A 24603-nucleotide genomic window follows, 5' to 3' on the forward strand; every position below is an offset into this window, starting at 1 on the left:
CGTTGCTCCGATCGTTATATGTATCAGAAATCTAGCTATCCGCACATAATCATAGTTTAAAGACCACTCTGTGACCGTTCCATTAAGAACCAGTCTGTTATAATAAAATATGAAACAAGGTATGCACATAATGTCCTCTCATCCTTGTTAATAATAATACCAAACAACGAACCGTGGGGGACTCGATGAACAGGTAATAGAAACAACACAGGGGCTTGTGGATTAGCTTGAATGACGCACCTAATTGGTAGTCATATTGCTGATGATATGATAAAATCATACTAGACCAGTGTACAGACTATAAATATTTGCAGACATGCATTTTGTTTTATTCTCCTTAGCAACTAATACTGAAAAATAAAGCAGCCGGGTAAAATGAAAACATAAAACATGAATTTATGAAAAGTAAAAAAATATAATAATAATAATAATAATAACAGTAATAGGACATACTAGACGGGGGTCTTTGTACTGCAAAGAGTCAACGACAGTTGTTCGTGAGCCTAGAATCCCAAATCCCGCTACGAAAATAAATCACTTAACAGAGCTAATGTCTATTTGGCACACGTTGATGTTTGAATCCAATTTGACATCAGCCTGTAAGTCTTATCGTTGTTAGTTATAGTATTATGCCATATTTCTGTTTGTTCCTGTGGTTATCTGACTCGTCACTTGAACAAATATTATTTAGATTTTTCTGTCGTATGAGTACTTAAAATTAAGTAAGTTTTTCAACAGATGGGTTTCTCTTTATTCGTAAAGAATCATCAGTGGTGATTCCCCCCCCCCCCCCCCCCCCAAAAAAAAAACAACACAAAAAACACGCAATCATTTTTGTTACTTAATTCGCTGTACAGCTGAAAACAGTTTTCTTTCGTCATATTGCATTGTCTACGAGTAATTTAAATACATTACTGGCCATTAAAATTGCTACACCAAGAAGAAATGCAGATGATAAACGGGTATTCATTGGACAAATATATTATACTAGAACTGACATGTCATTAAATTTTCACGGAATTTGGGTGCATACATCCTGAGAAATCAGTACCCAGAACAACCACCTCTGGTTGTAATAACGGCCTTGATACGCCTGGACATTGAGTCACACAGAGCTTGGATGGCGTGTATAGGTACAATTGCCCATGCAGCATCAACACGATACCACAGTCCATCAAGAATAGTGACTGGCGTATTGTGAAGAGCCAGTTGCTCGGCCACCATTGACCAGACGTTCTCAATTGGTGAGAGATGCGGAGAATGTGCTGGCCAGGGTAGCAGTCGAACATTTTCTGTATCCCGAAAGGCCCGTACAGGAACTGAATCAGCGGTTGTGCATTATCTTGCTGAAATGTAGGGTATCGGAGGGGACGAATAAACAGTAGAGCCACGGGTCGTAACACATCTTAAATGTAACGTCCACTGTTCAAAGTGCCGTCAATGCGAACAGGAGGTGACCGAGACGTGTTACCAATGGCACCCCATACCATCACGCCGGGTGATACGCCAGTATAGCGATGACGAATACATGCTTCCAATGTGTGTTCACCGACATGTCGCCAAACAGGGATGCGACCATCATGATGCTATAAACAGAACCTGGATTCATCCGAGAAAAAGTTGTTTTGACATTGGTGCACCCAGGTTCGTCGTTGAGTACACCATCGCTGGCGCTCCTGTCAGTGATGCAGCGTCAAGGGTAACCGCAGCCATGGTCCCCGAGCTGACAGTCCATGCTGCTGCAAACGTCGTCGAACTGTTCGTGCAGATGGTTGTTGTCTTGCAAACGTCTCCATCTGTTGACTCAGGGATCGAGACGTGGCTGCACGATCCGTTACAGCCAGGCCGATAAGATACCTATCATCTCGACTGCTAGTGATACGAGGCCGTTGGGATCCAGCACAGCGTTCCGTATTTCTCTCCTGAACCCACCGATTCCATATTCTGCTAACAGTCATTGGATCACGGCCAACGAGAGCAGCAATGTCGCGATACGGTAAACCGCAATCGCGATGGGCTACAATCCGACCTCTATCAAAGTCGGAAACGTGATGTTATGCATTTCTCCTCCTTACACGAGGTATCACAACAACGTTTCACTAGGCAGCGCCGGTCAACTGCTGTTTGTGTATGAGAAATCGGTTGGAAACTTTCCTCATGTCAGCACGTTGTAGGTGTCACCACCGGCGCCAACCTTGTGTGAATGCTCTGAAAAGCTAATCTTTGCATATCACAGCATCTTCTTCCTGTCGGTTAAATTTCGCGTCTGTAGCACCTCATCATCGTGGTGTAGCTATTTTAATGGACAGTAGTGTAGTTAAATATCGCTTTTTACCACGTTATGGTAATAGTAGGTCTTTCATCTTGTTGTTAACAGATTCTTACATTCTAATGTTTGATACAAATCTCATCATTTTTACCCCCTTACAAAACCCATTTTTACTTGAAATGCGCTTGGTGTTTCATATGCACTTCTAATTCGCAAAAAACTTGTTTTATGTGTAACTGCTTATAAATTACGCTGTGACTGTACGAAAACGCAAGAGCCTCGATGGATTAAGAACAAATACAGCCAGGCAGAATTTGTGTGACGTAACAAAGATTGTGATGGGGAGAGAAGGGGAGGGAGAGCGTGTAGAATCATAACAGCCATTAACGAAACAAATAACGGATACAGAGTAACTGAAGAAAATTAATGACAGAGGTGAAAGAGAGGTCACGATGATTAATCGACAGTGACGTTTCCGTTGATAATAAACGTTGTTTGCTCTGTTGCATGTCTGCACGTAATCGATCTGCAGTTAACGTTTAAGAGATATTGTTTTGGTTTCCTGTAGAGGAAGTCCGGTGAGAGGTAAACGAGAGAACTACAACAATGTTTTCTGACATACTCCCTCCTATGTTTTCCTTACTACCTGCGACATACATCTTACAGTAATAGTGACATTTGTCAATCGGCAGTCAAGAATTCGTGTCCACAGTGAGTAAATTGCAGCTCTTTTCGACTCGAAACTGCAAACAAGATTCATCGCCCAGCTTAAAGCGCACAGTTTGTAACGGGAATGAAGCACCCCACATAGCACGAAGAGGACATGAGAAACGGGGAGGGAAGCGTTCTTGTGTAAAAATGGAAGAGGGAGATCATCGGAAAGTGATCCAATGAAGATCTAAGTTATCGCTAACGAACCGTTGGAGCTGCAAAAATTTGTACAAGTAGTCCGCTCCCTCAGCTTACGCAGCGTTCTAGATCTGATTCCAGAAGCACGCAGCGCGTAATTAAATTGATAAATAATAAAGAGAGCCACACAAATCTCAAAAGAGTCGAAAGAAAAGCCGAATGACGAATGTGATCTTGGAGAACGCAATCCTCCGCTTGAAACAGAATTGCCTCACTGTGTACGTTAGTAGGATTGAGAACAGCCTTGTGCTCGTTAGTGCAGGCTGAGTGGCCATTACAGTATGATCGTTAGTACAGAATGAGTGTCCTTCAGTGCTGCAAAAGACGTAAGCGTGCCAGTGTAATACAGTGAAACAGGGTGAATATGTACACGGCGGTGAACAGCGATAAATCCCGGGAAAAATTTCAGTATAAGTTCTTTATCTTAGTTTCAAAGTAATTCAGTAGGATACATAGATAAAAATATAAATAGGAAAAATCCTGAGAAAATTGTCAGATGATATGTACAATGGAATTTTCCTTCGCAAAACAGATTCAAAAATTTCCTTTCTCCTAAATGTATCTGATGACTACAAAATCAAGAAAACACATGTTGAAGTAATTCTTCAAAATCCAAAGTACAAACAGAGGGTGTTTCATGTCTGCTAAAAGTATGCATCTTTTCATAAAGTATTTATAAATTTTTAACATTTCCTTTAATTTATTCAGCTGATATAAAATATTTAATTTGTAAATGTTCTGTTGTCTTTTAAAGACCTGCTTCATATCCCTATTAACGCTATAAGAGCATTGATAGAGATAACAGTATATTTTACTTATGTGTTATTACTTACTATTGACTACTGCCCTGGGATGAATAGGGATGGTGATATAAAATTTCTATAAATTTAGTAGTGAGTAGGAAGCAAAAACTGCTATATGTAGTAACTACTTACATAATAGGTCCATTTAATGTATTGAATATAAATACTAAATAAATTACTATTGCTACGATATTGCTTCAAAAACTGTTCCTGTTCACCCCGTTTCACAAGAACGAAAGAGACGCAGAAACAGCGTGGCATCCCAGTGTGATGCAATATTCTGGGTTTCTAGGTGTTTGGAAAAGTCTCTGAGTTACTGCGAGAAAGAGCATGTAAAAGAAAAGAAAGACGAAGAGGAAGTAGGATACATTCATGTAAATGCTGGGTTCAAGTAGTAGCAACTAACCGTAGAACAAATTTTTGAAATTAAATACCTCATCCTTCGTCACACAAATGATATTATAACCAATTTCGATTTCTTACCAGTTCATCTAAGATGGTGATCTGAATATGTTATAAAATAATTCCTCGACGTCAAATAGAAGCTGCACTATATATTAATTAGTAGCAAGTATAGAAAAACAGAAAGTATGCAGTGACAGAAGCAAAACAGTCAGAAAGCTATTCCTTTGCGAGATAATCGCAAATGTATGGTTACGACCCGCGACTGTATTTAGTATGAAATATTTTCTTCTTTAGCACAAATGTTTTTCAAATGTAAACTTTTATATTAAGTACCCAACTAATTATGTTCAAATATGACGTAAACTGGCGAGCAACGAAAACAGTCCGATCAAAATGCGGCTGTTGTAGCCTGTGTGACTGTCCAAGCGCACAAATGATCGCCAGACACGTGGTGAGGGACGGTTCCTGTAACTTCAGAATATCAGCCCGAAGACCCTCGTCTGGTGCATGAAACACCACCATTTCGAGAATCAACCAAGAGGCATAAGATTGCTTGCAGGTAACTTTGGCGCGACGAAATCTGCAATCTCGGGAGAAACCGTGGAGCGGCGTAAGCCATTTCTGATATGTCTGACCCGGGGACTTTCGACAAGAAAAGAATGTCTGACAGGTGTAGGTGATGTGTATTTCTGGGTCAAAGTACTCAAAACGGCAGACCTTAATATGGGTAAACAAGAGATCTTCAGGTGACTACTCAGGATTCAATTGTTGAATTAAACGAAACACCTGTGGATCGACTGTTGCAAGGGAAAAAAAAGCACGATGTCGATTTTCGTCTGGTTCCCATGTGAATGCTGTTCTAATCGTTCGACATAATTTGACCATGGTCCGACAGAACTGTCGAAAGCCAGAAACGTCGGTGGAGCCTCGTGCAAAGTGTTCAATTTTCCCGCGATGGATTCAGCTCTTTGAGCTACATCTTGCAACGCTGTGGAGTGAGGGCAATGTTCTGACTTTGTGAGCGCTGCTTGAATATGCTGTAGAGTTTCCGTCAAGGACTGAAGAAATTCCTAGAAGGTAGCCATTTTGACCGAAAATGAAAGGTTTATCCTCGGCACCAACAAAAGATGTCGTAACAAAAAGGTATAGTTTTTTTCTATGAAACATGCAACAAAAATTTAGTCATATATTAGTCTAATGTGGGGCATCGACACATTAAAACGGTAACATAGGAAAATATCTACCTGAGGTCAACAATTTTCTTTCCTCCCCAGAGGAAGGGATAGTAGTTACGAGTTAAAAATTTATGGCACTGGCGGTAGGAAGCCATTTTTTCTAATTCAGGGAGACACAGGAGAATATGGAGAAGCACGGCAGAATTCAGTCACGCCTCTTAGTCATTATTCTTACTCAACAGCACCGGCGTCCTTACGCTAAAAGTAGCGAGATGGTGAAGAATGAAGCTGTGAAAACATGCCTTTTCGCCTTTAGATTCGTATGACGAGAGATGAATACGCAATTGTGTATTCATTCCACACCTTGTGATAACGGGATGTTAAGGCACAGGCTATCTGTTACAGACTGAGAATAACCAAAATAACGAGCAATATCTGTTGTGAAGCCACAGTAGCATCAGTGCAGACTAAGACGCACCAGTGTAATTTAATTGACACAAAATGTTTCGGGACGATATGGTTACATTATTAAGTTCGTAAACTTACTGGGCCATTAGACACAGTCAAAAACAATACGCAAGCAGCAAAAATGGTTCAAATGGCTCTAAGCACTATGGGACTTTACATATGAGGTCATCAGTCCCCTAGACTAAGAACTACTTAAACCTCCATGCCTGAGGCAGGATTCGAACCTGCGACCGTAGCAGCCGAGTGGTTCCGGACTAAAGAGCCTAGAACCGTTCGACCACAGCGGCCGGCCCTTAAGCAGCACACATGTATCTTACATGTTTGATAATGTATATTTGCTGCTTACTTAGTAGTTTAGAGTGTGTCTAATGACGTATTAAATTTAAGAACTTCTCGAAATAAGAGAGGCTATGCTGCAATTTTTTTACCTATTTATTGGCAATAACATGGTTCGTCCTTGTGGGGCAGCTTCAGAGTAACCACATGCACCTTCAGTATTGCTTCATTAGATATGTGGTACATGCTGGCGTCAAGGACTTGACACTCTTTTCTTTTTCGTGACGAAACGGGTGACCATGAACACCATGGTTTCTCAGACGTAACCCACTGAATTTTGAAAACACAGATGCATGAGGCTCTGCTCAGGCAGAGTCGTTTCGCAGGGCAAAGCGTACTAGCTTCTCGAGTCAGTCGCGAACTAGGAATACCACAGCCAACTATTTGCAGAGTGATGAAAACGCCTGCAAATGTAACAGCATCTGATTCAGCTGCTACAAGCCATTGTACATGACGAGCACATTTTCGGAAAGAGTTTTGAATTGATATATGTTTGTGAGCCCACTCTAGCAGATCTAAATCACGCAAACTAACTTCTTGGTTGGTCTAACAACAATGTTACCGGAAATCAATATGCAAATAAAAAAAATGAAATTAAAATATCTTCTTGACTTGCTGTTTCCATATACACACTGTAAGACAAGAGGAAAAAAAGCCGACGCAGCACAAAGGAATTATCCTAATGGTACGAAAATCTCTAGATGTACATGTACATGTGCAAGCAAACAAATGATTATGTTTTCATAAGAATTAGATGAATAGTTGAAGAGAAAGTGCTTCACACATTCGAAAAGGCAGCAGGACATTGGTCCGCCTCCGGCCAACATACAAGCATGTATTCGGCCTGGCATCGAATTAGAGAGTTGTTGAATGTTATTCTGAGGGATATTGTGCCAAATTCTATCCAGTGGTAGCACTAATTTTGTTGTGGTCTTCAGTCCAGAGACTGGTTCGATGCACCTTTCCATGCTACTCTATTTTGTGCAAGCTTCTTTATCTCCCAGTACCTACTGCAACCTACATCCTTCTGAATATGTTTAGTGTATACATCTCTTGGTCTCCCTCTACGCTTTTTACCCGCCACGCTGCCCTCAAATACTAAATTGGTGATCCCCTGATGCCTCACAATATGCCCTACCAACCGATCCCTTCTTCTGGTCAAGCACTGCCATAAATTTCTCTTCTCTACAGTTCTGTTAAATACCTCCTGATTAGTTAGGTGATCTACGCATCTAAATAGTCGTACGTGAAGATACCACTTCATCGCTACCTCGGACATACTATGTTCCATCTCTCGTGCGCCGACTATAACACTAGGTTCAAAGTCACTTAAGGGGAGTAGGACGTCAAACAGGCCGACTTGGAACACGAGAGGCAGCGCAGTGCATTTTAATTTGCACTGTCTATAGTCTTACAAATAATTTCGTATAACTTTGTCAGCACGACCAGGAGGGCTTCAGAATTAACACCTACACAAGTAAAAGTTCAAAAACACAGCAAAATATTTTTTTGAATGTGAAAATTTATCGGTTTTTCACTTACTGTTGGCTGCATTTGTTGCTACAGGTACACTTTTCTTCATAAGCAAGAGAGATTCTTCACTGAGTTTTGCAGAGCATGGATACCGCACGTACAGATGTACATAACTCTTGAATTTTCCAAATCTATTAAAAACTGTGGTAAAAATTGACATAATTTGAGTTGTCTCTAAGCATGAAGTTTAAAACGTAACAGCTCATTCATTTATTCGTAAATTAAATTAATTCTACAGTTTAATACACCTGTAAATATGGTTTGTATGCTTTGAAAAGTCCCCTTAGAAAAATTATGAATGAGTGTGCTGGTAAACCTCTTACGTTATCTGATTTACAAACAGCTGAGCAAAACTCAATGTACTCAAACAATTTTCTCTTTGCTTATTCTGATTATCACTAAAGTGACAATATTTTTAGCGCAACGCAATCTGACCTTCAATAATCCCTACAAAATAATGGCCATGACTAACAATAATCTATGTCTTTCATGAATCACTTACCCCACAAAAGTCTTCGTTACTCGAAGTACTGCAATACAGCGAGCGCCAATGCTGCCAGCTAAATTATATATATATATATATATATATATATATATATATATATATATATATATATATATATATATATATATATATATGTATATGTATATGATAGTCCACTTATAGTGATCTCTCAAAACTCTGGCATCTCTCTCTCTCCACATCCACCACTGCTGGCTGCTCACCTCCAACTGCACAACGCTACGCGCTGTTCACATCCAACTGCCCAACACTACACAAGCGAATATTCCAACAATGAGTCGAACCAGCTACAGGCTGCACACAGTACAGTCAGTGATTTTCAAACAGAGTACTATGTGCCGTTACCAACATAAAAACCTAGACAGCTTACTTACAGCTTCATAAAACTCATCGACGAATCTCTCTTACTTATGAAGAAAAGTGTACCAATAGCAACAATTGCAGCCAATAGCAAGTGAAAAAAAGATGAACTTTCACATGCAAAAAAATTATTTTGTTATGTTTTCGAAATTTCACTGCTGTGAGTGTGAATCCTGAATCATTCCTGGTCATGCTGACAAAATGTTATGCACTTATTTGTAAAAGTGTAGACAGTGGAAATTAAAATGTCCTTTTGTGCTTCTCCTGCTCCAAGTCAGCCTGTTTGAAGTCCTACACCCCTTAAATCTTGATAACCTGCCAACAGTAACCGAGCTAACAACTGCGCCCCACACGTGTCTTACGTAGGCGTTTTCTGCATGCTTGCTTTTCACTGTATTTGAATACGCATACCTGTACCAGCTTCTTTGGCGCTTCAGTGTGTATCACCCATCAAAACCTATAGGGTGCTTCCTATTGGCCTAAAATCATGGCATCTAGTAAGACGAAAGGCTTTACGGTGAAACTAAAGGGAAAACATCTAAACTGATGGTTTGTAATTATTTCACAGAATTTTTTTCTCATTCGTTGTCCGTCTGTTAAGTATCGATGTCGATAACAGGCAAAAATCGTGGAGATCTTCAAATCGTGGTATGGATGAACTGTCAGTATATACAGGGTGGTCTATTGAAAGTGACCGGGCCAAATATCTCATGAAATAAGCGTCAAACAAAAAAACTACAAAGAACGAAACTTGTCTAGCCTGCAGGGGGAAACCAGATGATGCTATGGTTGGCCCACTAAATGGCGCTGCCATAGGTCAAACGGATATTAACTGCATTTTTTAAAAATAGTAACTCCCATTTTAATTACATATTCGTGTAGTACGTAAAGAAATATTAATGTTTTATTTGGATCACTTTTTTCGCTTTGTGATAGATGGCGCTTTAATAGTCGCAAACGTATAAGTACGTGGTATCACGTAACATTCCGCCAGTGCGGACGGTATTTGTGACGTGATACATTACCCGTGTTAAAATGGGCCGTTTACCAATTGCGGAAAAGGTCGATATCGATTAATGTATGGCTATTGTGATCAAAATGCTCAGCGGGCGTGTGCTACGTATGCTGCTCGGTATCCTGGGCGACTTCATCTAAGTGTCCAGACCGTTTGCCGGATTGTTACGTTATTTAAGGAAACACGAAGTGTTGAGCCACGTGTGAAACGTCAACCACGACCTGCAACATATGATGATGCCAAAGTAGGTGTTTTAGCTGCTGTCGAGGCTAATCCGCACATCAGTAGCAGACAAATTGCGCGAGAATCGGGAATCTCAAAAATGTCGGTGTTGAGAATGCTACATCGACATCGACTGCACCCGTACCATATTTGTATGCACCAGGAATTACATGACGACGACTTTGAACGTCGTGTACAGTTCTGCCACTGGGCACAAGAGAAATTACGGGACGATGACACATTTTTGCAAACGTTCTATTTAGCGACAAAGGGTCATTCACCAACAGCGGTAACATACAGAGGCATAATATGCACTATTGGGCAACGGAAAATCCACGATGGCTGCGAGGAGTGGAACGTCAGCGACGTTGGCGCGTTGATGTATGGTGCGGCAATATGGGAGGAAGGATAATTGGCCCCCATTTTGTCGACGGCAATCTAAATGGTGCAATGTATGCTGATTTCCCACGAAATGCTCTACCGATGTTACTACAAGATGTTTCACTGCATGACAGAATGGCGATGTACTTCCAACATGATGGATGTTCGGCACATAGCTCGCGTGCCGTTGTAGCGGTATTGAATAGCATATTTCATGACAGGTGGATTGGTTGTCGAAGCACCATACCATGGCCCGCACGGTCACCGGATCTGACGTCCCCGGATTTCTTCCTGTGGGGAAAGTTGAAGGATATTTGCTATCGTGATCCACTGACAACGCCTGACAACATGCAACAGCGCATTCTCAATGCATGTGCGAACATTACGGAAGGCGAACTACTCGCTGTTGAGAGGAATGTCGTTACACGTATTTACAAATGCATTGAGGTTGACGGACATCATTTTGATCATTTATTGCATTAATGTGGTATTTACAGGTAATCACTCTGTAATAGCATGCGTTCTCAGGAATAATAAGTTCACAAAGGTACATGTATCACATCGGAACAACCTAAATAAAATGTTCAAACGTACCTACTTCCCGTATTTTAATTTAAAAAACGTACCTATTACCATATGTTCGTCTAAAATTGTGAGCCATATGTTTGTGACTATTACAGCGCCATCTATCACAAAGTGAAAAAAGTGGTTCAAATAAAATATTCATATTTCTTTACGTACTACACGAATATGTAATAAAAAATAGGGGCTCATATTTAAAAAAAAACCGCAGATGATATCCGCTTGACCTATAGCAGCGCCATCTAGCGGGCCAACCATAGCGCCATCTGGTTTCCCCCTTCAAGCTAGACAAGTTTCATTCTCTGTATTTTTTCGTTTGATGCTTATTTCGTGACATATTTGGCCCGGTCATGATCAGTGGATCACCCTGTATAATCAAGTACTAAGTTCGTACAGAACACTCAGAGTACGAATGGTGTTCATTTTTTGGCCACTTTATAGTTCAGTAGCGAAACTAAAGGCGTACTATAGCTAAGAACGTAGAGACAAAATAGTTCCTGAGCAGCGTGTGTTTGTTGACCGGGACGTGTACAATTTTTCCTCGCATAACTGTAGCTGAGTTGGCACGTGGGTGTGTGCTGATGCGGAAGCAGCTGTTTTTCGCTCAGGTGGCACGTTACCCGCTCCCCACGGTGAGCAGCCCCTTTTGTCATCCGCCCTTTTGTAAGCGGCGCGGACAATACTGTGAGGCGCTCTCTTTCACGCCAAAACGTGCATAAAATTTGTAACGCCGAATACAAACGCCGCGCTCCCTGACGTGTCTGTTGTTCGCAGAGGCGTGCGGTCGCGACCGTTGACGCGTATCCTGTAGGGCTCTGCAAACACCAGTCTCTCTCTCTCTCTCTCTCTCTCTCTCTCTCTCTCTCTCGGGGCAGACAGAAACCGCCCACGAACGAGTCTCAGCTGCTTGGTTGGTCTCCGGTCTCAGCTGCCACTAATGAAGTATTTCTTTGAGAATTTTCTCAGTGCCTGATTCATTTTAAAAGCAGAAAACTTCCACTCCTTACAGTACGCTGCGGAGCTCTTTTCACCCTTATCGTGTATTAGATGTATGTAAGCTTCACTGAATAAAAGTCCTGAAACATACTAGCTAAAGTAATACGCTCCTCCCATCTCTGACGAGCTAGCCCCTTCATTCAAGCTTGTGAGAAATTTTGATCTGTCAGAGGTACGCTGTTTCTGTGCATTTGCCTCAAGTGACACTTTTAGTCATTTTATAACTAGACGTCTTTGGCACATGACCAGAAAATCTGATCGTTTTCCCTCTCACATTGTCTACAATTTACTGACCACTCATCGTTGTTTGTATTAAGATTCCATTTGAATCCGGGTTTGTGTCCCTTTCTTTGAAAAATGTCAAATTTCATATTGGTAGTCTTCCTAAAATAGGGCCCAGTAGCTCGGCATATTAGAGGGAGAAAAGGAATTGTACTAAGAACTATTTAGTAGGGAGGATGCTGCGTGTTGCTTTGGATGGAAAGTCATGGACAGATGCAGAATTAACTTCAGCTGTGTGCCATGGAATTGTGTTGGGATCATTGCTGTTCTTCCTGTATATTATGGCAGTGCAGCCTACTTTAATAATAACGCCAGAATTTTTGCAGGTGATGCAGTTGTCCATAATGAAGTACTGTCTGATAAAAGTTGCACAAATATTCAGATTTTTATAAGATTTCGAAGTAATACGAATACTGGCAACTTGGTTTAAATAATGAAAAATGTAAACTGATTGTAGGAACAGTTTTAGGTTACAGATTTGTAATTAATTTATTATGAGTTTCGCCCGGGTGGGGCTTTATTATATAAGGTTAAAATTAATGCCAGGGGCATAAGTCACGTTAAAATTAATTAATTTAACGTCATATACGCTCCTGCCATTAATTTTAACATTATCTGATGAAGCTCTACGTGGACGAAAGGCTTAATAAATTAATTACAAATCTGCATCCTTCGACAGCAACTACAATGAACTTACATAATCAACTTTCTGTAGCAATCTGCCACCATGGAATGGACCAGTTTTTTTTAGAAATATGTAATATTTTGCACTCTTCAGAACAAGAAAAAGTACCAACGAGTCACAGATAGAATCGCTCATCTCACATACATCTGGGTGTCAGTTTTTGTAGGGATATGAAATCCAACGATCATATAGGCTCAGCTGTATACAGAGCAGGAAGCAGGCGTCGGTTTACTGGCAGAATTACAGAGCAATATCCTTAACATCGGTTTGCTGCAGAATTCGTGAACTTATTCTCAGTTCGAATATGGTAAATTTCCTTGAAACAAATTTCCTTGAAAAGGAAAAGCTTATGTCCACAAATCAGCTCACTTTTGGAAACTATAATTCGTGAGAAACTCTGCTTACCCTTTCATCCAGTGACATCCTGCGAACTATGGATGAAAGAAAACTGGCAGGTCCCATATTCCTGGATTTCCGAAAAGAGTTTGAGGCGAATCCCCACAGAAGATTGTTGACCAAGGCACGAGGATGTCGTCGTTACTGACTGCAGGAGGGCACTAAATGACTTACACAAAATTTCTAGTTGTGCACTGAATGGCAGCTCGATCTAAACGTAGAAAAAAATATAAGTTCGTGCAGATGAGTAGGAAAAAGGATCCAATAATATTCAAATCGAGCATTAGAAGTATCCTGCTTGAAACAGTCACGTCGATTACGTATACCAAGGCGTAACGCTGCAAAGCGATATGAAATGGTAAGAGCACGTAAGGACTGTAGTACGAAAGACGAATGCTCGATTTCGGTTTATTGGGAGAATTTTAGGAAAATGTGGTTCATCTGTAAAGGAGACAGCGTACAGCACAGCAGGGTGACCCATTCTTGCGTGTTGCTTTGTATTTGGGATTCACAGAAAGTCGTATTGAAGGAAGACATCGAAGCAATTCAGAGGCGTGCTGTTCGATTTGTTACTGGTAGTTTCTAACGACATCCAAGGGTTACAGAGATGGCCTGGAAATTCAAATGGGTATCCCTGGAGGGAAGGCATCTTTTTTTTCGAGGAACACTTTTGAGAACATTTTAAACCAGTATTTCAAGCTGACTGCAGAATGATTCCACTGCAGCCAACGCACATTTCCTGTAAGAATTTCGAAAGTAGGATATGATAAATTACGGATCATACGGAGGCATATAGACAGTCCTCTTTCCCTCGCTCTATTTGCGAGTGGAAGAAAGAAGGACATGACTAATAGTGAAGCAAGGTACCGTCCGTCACGCACCATACGCTGGCTTGCGGAGTTAAAGTAGAATACTAGGAAAATGCAATGAAGCCACAAGGGAAATTGCTTACACATCAGGCATGTGCCCGTCGTGGTATATTGCTCAAACATGTGGGACCAGTACCAAATAGGATCAACATGGCATATTGAACATGTACAGAGAAGAGCAGTACAAACTGTCAGGTTTGTTTGAGCTTGGGATACTGCCAAGGAAATGCTGAAGAAACTGACACATGGAGATAGACACATAATATAGCGAAAATGCCGACTCAGAAAGATTCATGAAACGGCTATAATTGACTACTCTATGAATATATAACCTTCCTACGTATCGCTCCTGTAGGACCAGGTTAGAGCACACACAGTGGCATTTAAACAGTCATTCTTCACGCGCTCCATAAGCGATTGGAACGAGAAGAAGCCCTAATAATTGGTGCAATGGAAACTACCCTCTGAAGCGCATTTCGTAGTGGTTTGCAGAAACAGACGTAGAAAAAGACAAATTTCTTTTGGGTCTTCGACTGATCTACATATACAACTACATCCATATCACTACTTTGTAACTATACTACTGGCCATTAAAATTGCTACACCGCGAAGATGACGTGCTACAGACTCGAAATTAAACGCATAGAAAGAAAATGCTGTGATATGCAAATGAGCATTCACACAAGGTTGGCGCCGGTGGCGGCACCTACAACGTGCTGACATGAGGAAAGTTTCCAACCGATTTCCCATACACAAACGCCAGTTTACCGGTGCTGCCTGGTGAAACGTTGTTGTGATGCCTCGTGTAAGGAGGAGAAATGCGTAACATCACGTTTCTGACTTTTATAAAGGTCCAATTGTAGCCCATCGAGATTACGGTTTATCGCATCGCGACATTGCTGCTCGCGCTGGTCGAGATCCAAAGACTGTTAGCAGAATATGGAATCTGTGTGTACAGGAGGGTAATACGGAACGCCCTGCTTGATCTCAAAGGCCTCCTATCACTAGCAGTCGAGATGACAATCATCTTATCCGCATCGCTGTAGCGGATCATGCAGCCACGTCTCGATCCCCGAGTCAACAGATGGGGACGTTTGCAAGACAACAGCCATCTGTTCGACGACGTTTGCAGCAGCATGGACTATCAGCTCGGAGATCATGGCTGCGGTTACCCTTAACGCTGCATCACAGACAGGAGCGCCTGCGATTGTGTATTCAACGACGAACCTGGGTGCACGAATGGCAAAACGTCGCTTTTTCGGATCAATCCAGGTTCTGTTTAGAGCATCATGATGGTCGCATCCGTGTTATGCGACATGACGCTGAACGCACATTGGAAGCGTGTACTCGTCATCGCCATACTGACGTATCACCCGGTGCGGCGTGATGGTACAGGGTGCCATTGGTTACACGTCTCGTTCACCGCTTGTTCGCATTGACGGCACTTGGAATACTGGACGTTACATTTCAGACGTGTTACTACCCGTGGCTATACCCTTCATTCGATCCCTGCGAAACCCTACATTTCAGCAGGATAATGGACAACCGCATGTTGCAGGTCCTGTACGGGCCTTTCTGGATACAGAAAATGTTCGACTGCTCCCTGGCCAGCACATTCTTCAGATCTCTCACCAACTGAAAACGTCTGGTCAATGGTGGCCGAGCAACTGGCTCGTCACACTATCCCAGTCACTACTCTTGATGAACTGTGGTTTCGTGTTGAAGCTGCACAGGCAGCTGTACCTGTACACGCCATTCATGCTCTGTTCGAGTCAATGTCCAGGCGTATCAAGGCCGTTATTACGCCCAGAGGTGGGTGGTCTGGTTACTGATTTCTCAGTATGTATGCACCCAAATTCCGTGAAAATGTAATGAGATTTCAGTTCTAGTATAATATATTTGTCCAATGAATACCCGTTTATTCTGCATTTCTTCTTGGTGTAGCAATTTTAATTGCCAGTAGTGTACTTTCACATTTATTGGTCTTGTCTCATTTGTTAAGGGGTTGAAGTTCTGATAAATGGTTGAAAAGAATTCCGCAGTAGGGAAAATAATTTTTATTGGTAGATAAAAGCTACTTCTTGCTCGGAATAGGCACATAATTCAAAGATAAAGGAAAGCAGAGCATTAGCCCCATAATGTCTCCGTCGTTTTTGGAGTTTTGTTGTATTCTCTTGGGGATGTCTACAATAGAAATTGCAAGATATACCCTTTGCCTCTTCATACACTTATTAAGGGAAATCAAACCGGCCTATCTTGCGTTTCTAAAATCTGAATTTCGATATCCAAATTAATTTCATTTCGTTTCGCTACCATATTACACTGTCACGCAGAATGTAGGGTGCTCGCGTATCGTAATAACTGGAGACGAGCAGGCATTTTTGGGCTATGAAGAGGCCAACAGCTCCCAACACCAATGATGAACAGTCAGAAGGCAGAGGGAATATCCTGTCACTGGGAATTGTGGACGGAGTGCCGACCCATGGCTGGTGGTTTTCTCTCGTGATGTCGGGTCTCAGGGGCCAGAGTGACGGATGTTCACTACTTTTGCAATGGATGGGGCAGTTTTCTCGCGAAAGCCTCATGTTTTGGACATGAATGTGCTAGCTCGGCGCCACGGCTGTGCAACTGTTCAGGACTTTTGGAGACATGGTCATGGGGTAGTCGACTGAACGGGGCCGCACGTAGCACCCCAATTATCATATCCGTTGGCGCCCGTCTCTAGAAAGCTTCCCCCGCAATGTCCTGGCGGAGGCTGCGGTTGGTTGCTCGACTGTTGCGTCAACACACGTTCTCAGTCACAATTGGGAATTGGTGGGAAGGAATGGTATTGATGCCTAAGTTGGTAGGCCACAGTAGTGAGCCACTAGATGAATTAGTTGTAAGGCCATAATTGGCCAAAAGCTTTGTTTATCAGCGACGATTGGGAGAGTTTTGGCACAGCGGAGTAGTCGCTCTCTGGGAGGAGTGCGGAAAAGAATTCGGGGTTGTTGGTTCATGGTTGCTGCAGGAGTCGCTCATGTACATTGTCGTTTGCCATCCTTGCTGCAGAACAATTTCATTCCCAGTTTTACTTGTCCGGCCACCCGGTCAAATACTTACACTCCTGGAAATTGAAATAAGAACACCGTGAATTCATTGTCCCAGGAAGGGGAAACTTTATTGACACATTCCTGGGGTCAGATACATCACATGATCACACTGACAGAACCACAGGCACATAGACACAGGCAACAGAGCATGCACAAAGTCGGCACTAGTACAGAGTATATCCACCTTTCGCAGCAATGCAGGCTGCTATTCTCCCATGGAGACGATCGTAGAGATGCTGGATGTAGTCCTGTGGAACGGCTTGCCATGCCATTTCCACCTGGCTCCTCAGTTGGACCAGCGTTCGTGCTGGACGTGCAGACCGCGTGAGACGACGCTCCATCCAGTCCCAAACATGCTCAATGGGGGACAGATCCGGAGATCTTGCTGGCCAGGGTAGTTGACTTACACATTCTAGAGCACGTTGGGTGGCACGGGATACATGCGCACGTGCATTGTCCTGTTGGAACAGAAAGTTCCCTTGCCGGTCTAGGAATGGTAGAACGATGGTTTCGATGACGGTTTGGATGTACCGTGCACTATTCAGTGTCCCCTCGACGATCACCAGAGGTGTACGGCCAGTGTAGGAGATCGCTCCCCACACCATGATGCCGGGTGTTGGCCCTGTGTGCCTCGGTCGTATGCAGTCCTGATTGTGGCGCTCACCTGCACGGCGCCAAACACGCATACGACCATCATTGGCACCAAGGTAGAAGCGACTCTCATCGCTGAAGACGACACGTCTCCATTCGTCCCTCCATTCACGCCTGTCGCGACACCACTGGAGGCGGGCTGCACGATGTTGGGGCGTGAGCGGAAGACGGCCTAACGGTGTGCGGGACCGTAGCCCAGCTTCATGGAGACGGTTGCGAATGGTCCTCGCCGATACCCCAGGAGCAACAGTGTCCCTAATTTGCTGGGAAGTGGCGGTGCGGTCCCCTACGGCACTGCGTAGGATCCTACGGTCTTGGCGTGCATCCGTGCGTCGCTGCGGTCCGGTCCCAGGTCGACGGGCACGTGCACCTTCCGCCGACCACTGGCGACAACATCGATGTACTGTGAAGACCTCATGCCCCACGTGTTGATCAATTCGGCGGTACGTCCCACCGGCCTCCCGGATGCCCACTATACGCCCTCGCTCAAAGTCCGTCAACTGCACATACGGTTCACCTCCACGCTGTCGCGGCATGCTACCAGTGTTAAAGACTGTGATGGAGCTCCGTATGCCACGGCAAACTGGCTGACACTGACGGCGGCGATGCACAAATGCTGCACAGCTAGCGCTATTCGACGGCCAACACCGCGGTTCCTGGTGTGTCCGCTGTGCCGTGCGTGTGATCATTGCTTGTACAGCCCTCTCGCAGTGTCCGGAGCAAGTATGGTGGGTCTGACACACCGGTGTCAATGTGTTCTTTTTTCCATTTCCAGGAGTGTACTTTCTCGCTATCGTGCTTCGGTTAGTCTCCGAGTCGCAGCCCGTCTCCATGCAGCAGAGCCGCCCACGGGTAGCATCCGTCATCAGCACGCCGTCTTGCGCCGTACTGTTTGTAATATACGCAGCTGTGGCATGTAGGGTTCCATGTCGATTTTTCAGCCTCTCAGAATTGTAATTGAGGATTTTCAGCGGTGGCATCCGTAGAAACACTTTGCTTCGGAGATGACATCGTGATACTGCATAGGATTACACACTTAATTTTCGACATTATACATTTCACCTGTGCTCTTTGATCCGTCTTCTTCTAGTAGAAAAGCACACTAGATACCAAGCAGTGTCATTTGTGTTAGGTTCTCAACAACAGCTCTATCAGGTGAGGAATGTTTCCGTATTTGGTTTACGTTAATATACATGACTGTTCTTTGTACTAACTCATTATCGATTTTATGTTCCATGTAAAGAAAATAAATTTAACTATAACTTTTTTGGATAGCATTTGTCTGTTAAACGCTCATCATAATCCTTTCCCATCTCCATTTTTTGAAGGGAAATTTGAACAATTAATTTAATGAATGCATTGTACAAGGGGCTAGTAACCCAATGTAAAATTTGTATCATGGCCATTATACACTGTGATGAAACGGGAGATACGATATTGCGTGAAGAGTTTGACAGAGCATTGAAAGACCTGAGTCGAAACAAGGCCCCGGGAGTAGACAACATTCCATTAGAACTGCTGACGACCTTTGGAGAGCCAGTCCTGACAAAACCTACCATCTGGGAGCAAGATGTATGAGACAGGCAAAATACCCTCAGCAGGTGTTGACAGGTGTCAAAATTACCGAACTATCAGTTTAATAAGTCACAGCTGCAAAATACTAACACGATTTCTTTACAGACGAATTAAAAAACTGATAGAAGCCGACCTCGGGGAAGATCAGTTTGGATTCCGTAGAAATATTGGAACACGTGAGGCAATACTGACCTTACGACTTATCTTAGAAAATAGATTAAGGAAAGGCAAACCTACGTTTCTAGCATTTGTAGACTTAGAGAAAGCTTTTTCAATGTTGACTGGAATACTCTCTTTCAAATTCTGAAGGTGTCAGGGAAAAATGCAGGGAGCGAAAGGCTATTTACAAATTGTACAGAAACCAGATGACAGTTATATGCGTTGAGGGGCATGAAATGGAAGCAGCGGTTGGGAAGGGAGTAAGGCAGGGCTCTAACCTCTCCCCGTTGTTATTAAATTTGTATATTGAGCAAGCAGTAAAGGAAACAAAAGAAAAATTCGGAGTAGGTATTAAAATCCATGGAGAAGAAATAGAAACTTCGAGGTTTGCCGATGAGATTGTAATTCTGTCAGAGACAGCAAAGGACTTGGAAGAGCAGTTGAACGGAATGGACAGTTTCTTGAAAGGAGGATATAAGATGAACATCAACAAAATCAAAACGAGGATGCCTTAGCGATGGTTCCATTATACAGCAGATGTGTTCCGTGAAAGAATACCACTGCAGTACGAGTCTGGTCTCGTGACATGGACAATCGTCTTGTTGGAATATGCCACAGTCGCTCGCAGCATAATCCTGCCTCTGCGGTCTGTGTACTTGGCGCGGTGCATGTTTTGAACAGCCGTTCGCCTGGATGCTCCGCAATGATGTACTGTGGCAGGTTCCATGGAAGTGCGGGTGAATAGCGCTCACAGCATAATCCTGCCTCTGCGGTCTGTGTACTTGGCGCGGTGCATGTTTTGAACAGCCGTTCGCCTGGACTACCACCGACATTATGTAACAAGAAACGAGATTTATACTGACATCTTGGATATTCGGGAATCCAGCCGGATGTTCGCGTCGTTCTCGCACGATATTTCAACAGCGTGCCTCGCTGTCTTCTTCAGGTGCTACCTGAGACTGGTCCTTGGGTCGATCGAGTCCAGTATTTATGCCTGGGAGGAGCTGGGCGTTCCCTAATCGGTCCGCGCCCAGTCGAGTGTTCCATCTGTGGTCCGCGCCCGCCAGACTCGGCTTCAACGGACCCCTCCAGTCGCGGATGTTCCGACTGCCGTCGGCGTCGGTTTTGGCCGTCCTCAACGGTTGTGGTTGTCATTTGAGGTGTGTCAGGCCCGATTTGAGATGTTAGGTACTCTATCTCATGACTGTTACTACGGTTTCCACTTCTGTTGCGTGCTGGGCGCTCCCTAATCGGTCCGCGCCGCGTCGTGTGTTCCATCTGAGGTCCGCGCCCGCCAGACGAGTCGCTACGGGGATGTCGACGCGTACAGACCACGTTAGCTGCGCTCAGGAGGGGACTGACCGCCGTGCGGTGGGGCTTGCCCCGCCGCCGGCCCCGTCAGTCACTCCACCGGTGACGACCAGGCAAAGGAGGACGGGAAACGATCTATTGACGACCACGGCACGTGAACTGGACTTCGCAGCGGAATATTCCACGGACGCGTCAGTCGAGGACGACGCTGAACAGCAGTTTATTTCCAACCTCCGTCGGAGTGACAGACGCTTGAGAGGAAAATTGCGCCAACGTCCTTCAACATCGCAAATCGAAGAGGAAGGGTTTGTCCGCCCTCCCAAGAAGAAAGTGGCACGAAATCGGCAGGAAGTTTCTGATGACGCGATCGCCCTGCAAAATCGTTTTGAGGCTATGGAAGAAGGCGACGAGGGAACGAGTGCGGCAGCGCCGCCGGAGCCACCGCCACAGCAGCAACGTCCTGCACCGCCGCCACAGCAGAGGATACCGCCCATCGTCTTACAGTATCCTGCAGATTATCGCACGTTGTACGAGTGGCTTAAGCAGCACTGCAAACAGCCGTTCACCGCTAGGCAGGCCGGCGGGGATAAGCTGAGGCTGACGCTGACTCACACGGACGACTACATGACAGTCATGGATATGGTTGGCGCCCAGGGCATCGCCTGTTATACTTTCCCGATGGTGCGCCCACCGGTTCTGACAGTTGTCATTCGAGGGATTCTCAACTCCCTTCAAAATGACTATGTGAAGGAGTCGCTTGAAGAGCTCGGTTTCGTGGCCACCGTCGTGGACTACCACAAGATTCCTGGCACGAACAAGAAGTCGGGCTTGCGGGTCGTCGTGCTGCCTGACACGGACCGCCATCGTGAAATTTTTCAACTGACCAGGCTCTGTGCCCTGGCTGTGACGGTGGAGAAACTTCGGAAATCACGTGGAGTCCTGCAGTGTTATCGCTGCCAGGGCTTCAACCACGTCGCTCGCCATTGCACCATGCCGGCTATGTGTGTCCGTTGCGGCGGGGGTCACGAGAGTAAGATCTGCACTCACCCTCGGCAGGAGCCTGCGAAGTGTGGCCTTTGTGGTGGGAACCACCCGGCCAACTATCGTGCTTGCCCGAAGCACAAGGAGGCCAGTCGGCGCCAGCGTGGGTTACCACCGTTGAACGCCAAGCGCCGCTCACCGCGAGGCGCCACTAGGAACACCGTAACGTCTACACGGGCGGCAGCAGACTCTCGCGCGCAGCCGCCTACCTTGATGGAGCGGCGCCGAGCCTACATCCTGCAGCGCCCTACGGCTGCCGATGTCGCCAGGGGTGGGGTTCAGAACCCCGCTCTTGCTCCTGGTTTGGACCTGTCGCAGACTTCTTTTCCGGCGTTACCACCGCGTCGCCTTCGGGATGCTGGCCGTCAGCACCCCTCCGGGAGTCAACCCCTCGATGCCGACTGTGACGTGAAGACTCTTCTGCACACGATGCTTGCTGCTCTTGCGGAGATGACCAAGGCCATTCACGCACTCCCAGCTACTATTGCAGCCGCGGTCGAGGCGACCGTTCGAGGAGCACTACGTGCAACCAGCGAAGCACCCTCTACCCAGCATGGCCAGAATTAGACGCCTGGAGGATCTCTGCATTGTTACTTACAATGCCAACGGACTCTATCACGACCTCCTGGACCTGCGGCAGTTCCTTCTTGACCATGACGTGGATCTCTGCCTTGTCACGGAGACCCATCTAAAGCCTGCACTCCGGGCCAACATTGCTAACTACCGGTGCTACCGTACTGACCGCCTGACGGCTGGGGGCGGCACTGCTATCTATGTCAAAGCCAGTATTCGTCACTATGCTGCACCCACGCCGCCGCTCCAGACCTTTGAGACGACGGCGGTCGCGGTTGAGACCTCTGCCGGCCTCGTGACTTTCATCGCGGCCTATCGTCCGCCACGTGGACCTCTCAACATGGATGAAGCCCGAGCGCTGCTCCAAGTTCGTGGCCGGCTCTTCGTCGCAGGCGATCTCAATGCAAAGCACGCCGCGTGGAACTCTATCACCACGACGCATAATGGCCGGCGACTTCTTCGCGTCCTGGACCAGGTGGACGCCTATGCCTATGCCTGTTTTCCATCCAGGGGCGCTCCGGATGTCCTGGACTTTGCGATCACCAAAGGGCTGCGGCAGTTTCTCACAGCGGAGTCAATCCATGCGCTGAATTCGGATCACGTCCCTGTCCTCTTCAGGCTTGCTGTTACCCCATCGTCACAGCCTGCTCGTCGGGACCTCAAGAGGACGGACTGGGACCGTTTCCGTGCCCGCCTCACGAATTCTGTTCATCTTCACCCTGAGGACGACGCTCGCGACGTGGACTGGGCGGTTGATGAATTCACCGCCACTGTGGGGAATGCTTTGGATTCTTCCACGCCGCGCCCTCGACGATCTCCACCGCCACGGCCTGGTCTTCCGCCGGACATCCTCGATCTCATCCGTGAGCGAAATCGGCTGTTCAAGGACTGGCGGCTTACACGGGACCCTCACCTGAAGCGGCATGTCAACTTTCTCCGCCGGACCATCAAGTCCGCCATCATTGAACATAAGAATCGTCAATGGGCGTCGCAGCTATCCTCCTTCACACCGGATGCCCACTCCTGGGACGCTGTGAGGTTTTTCACCAAACGGAAGACCTCCGTTCCTCCTCTGGACGTTCCTGCCGGCGTCGCTTATGCACCTTTAGACAAGGCCAACGCGTTGGCCGACGTCTTTGAGGCAAACTTTCGCCCCGTCGATGACCCCATCGATCTGCAGCATGTTCACCACGTGGAGGGGGCTATGGCCACGTACTTGGCGGAAGACACTGGCGAGGAGGACGATCTGCTCGTTCCCATCACTCCGGCGGAAATCAAGTCCACCGTTGCTGCCTTATCGTCGACCAAGGCGCCGGGTGCTGACGACGTTCCTGTGAGGGTCCTGAAGGAGTTGCCGCACATCGCTTTCGTGATACTGGCCACTATCTTCACTAGCATCATCCGGACGTCCACTTACCCAACAGCTTGGCGGCGTGCGATTGTTGTGGCTGTTCCTAAACCGGGTAAACCCCGTCAGGATCCTCGCAACTACAGGCCTATCAGCCTGCTGCCTCACCTCAGCAAAGTCTTCGAGAGGCTTCTGCTGCGCCGCTTACGGGACTTCCTGGACCACCGACGCATTCTTCCGCCTGAACAGTTTGGCTTTCGGAAGGGGCATTCCACATGCCACCAGTTGATCCGTGTGGTGGAGGAAATTACCCTCGGCTTCAACAATAGGGAGTTCTGCGGCGCCATCTTCTTGGATGTCTCGAAGGCGTTTGATAGTGTGTGGCACTGCGGGCTGCTGTATAAACTCAAGGACTTGGGCTTCCCGAAGAAGATCGTCCATCTCCTCGCCTCGTACTTGCAGGGACGCCGCTTTCAGGTGCGGGTAGGCGACGCCCTGTCCTCGACTCGGCTGATAACGGCTGGCGTTCCGCAGGGCTCTGTCCTGGGCCCCACGTTGTATTCCATCTACACGTCGGACCTCCCTCGGTCTCCCCACGTCGAGAGGGCCCTGTACGCTGACGACACCCTTCTCTACACACGTAG

The sequence above is a fragment of the Schistocerca gregaria genome, chromosome 4 (genome assembly GCF_023897955.1).
Source record: "Schistocerca gregaria isolate iqSchGreg1 chromosome 4, iqSchGreg1.2, whole genome shotgun sequence".
Lineage (NCBI taxonomy): Eukaryota > Metazoa > Arthropoda > Insecta > Orthoptera > Acrididae > Schistocerca > Schistocerca gregaria.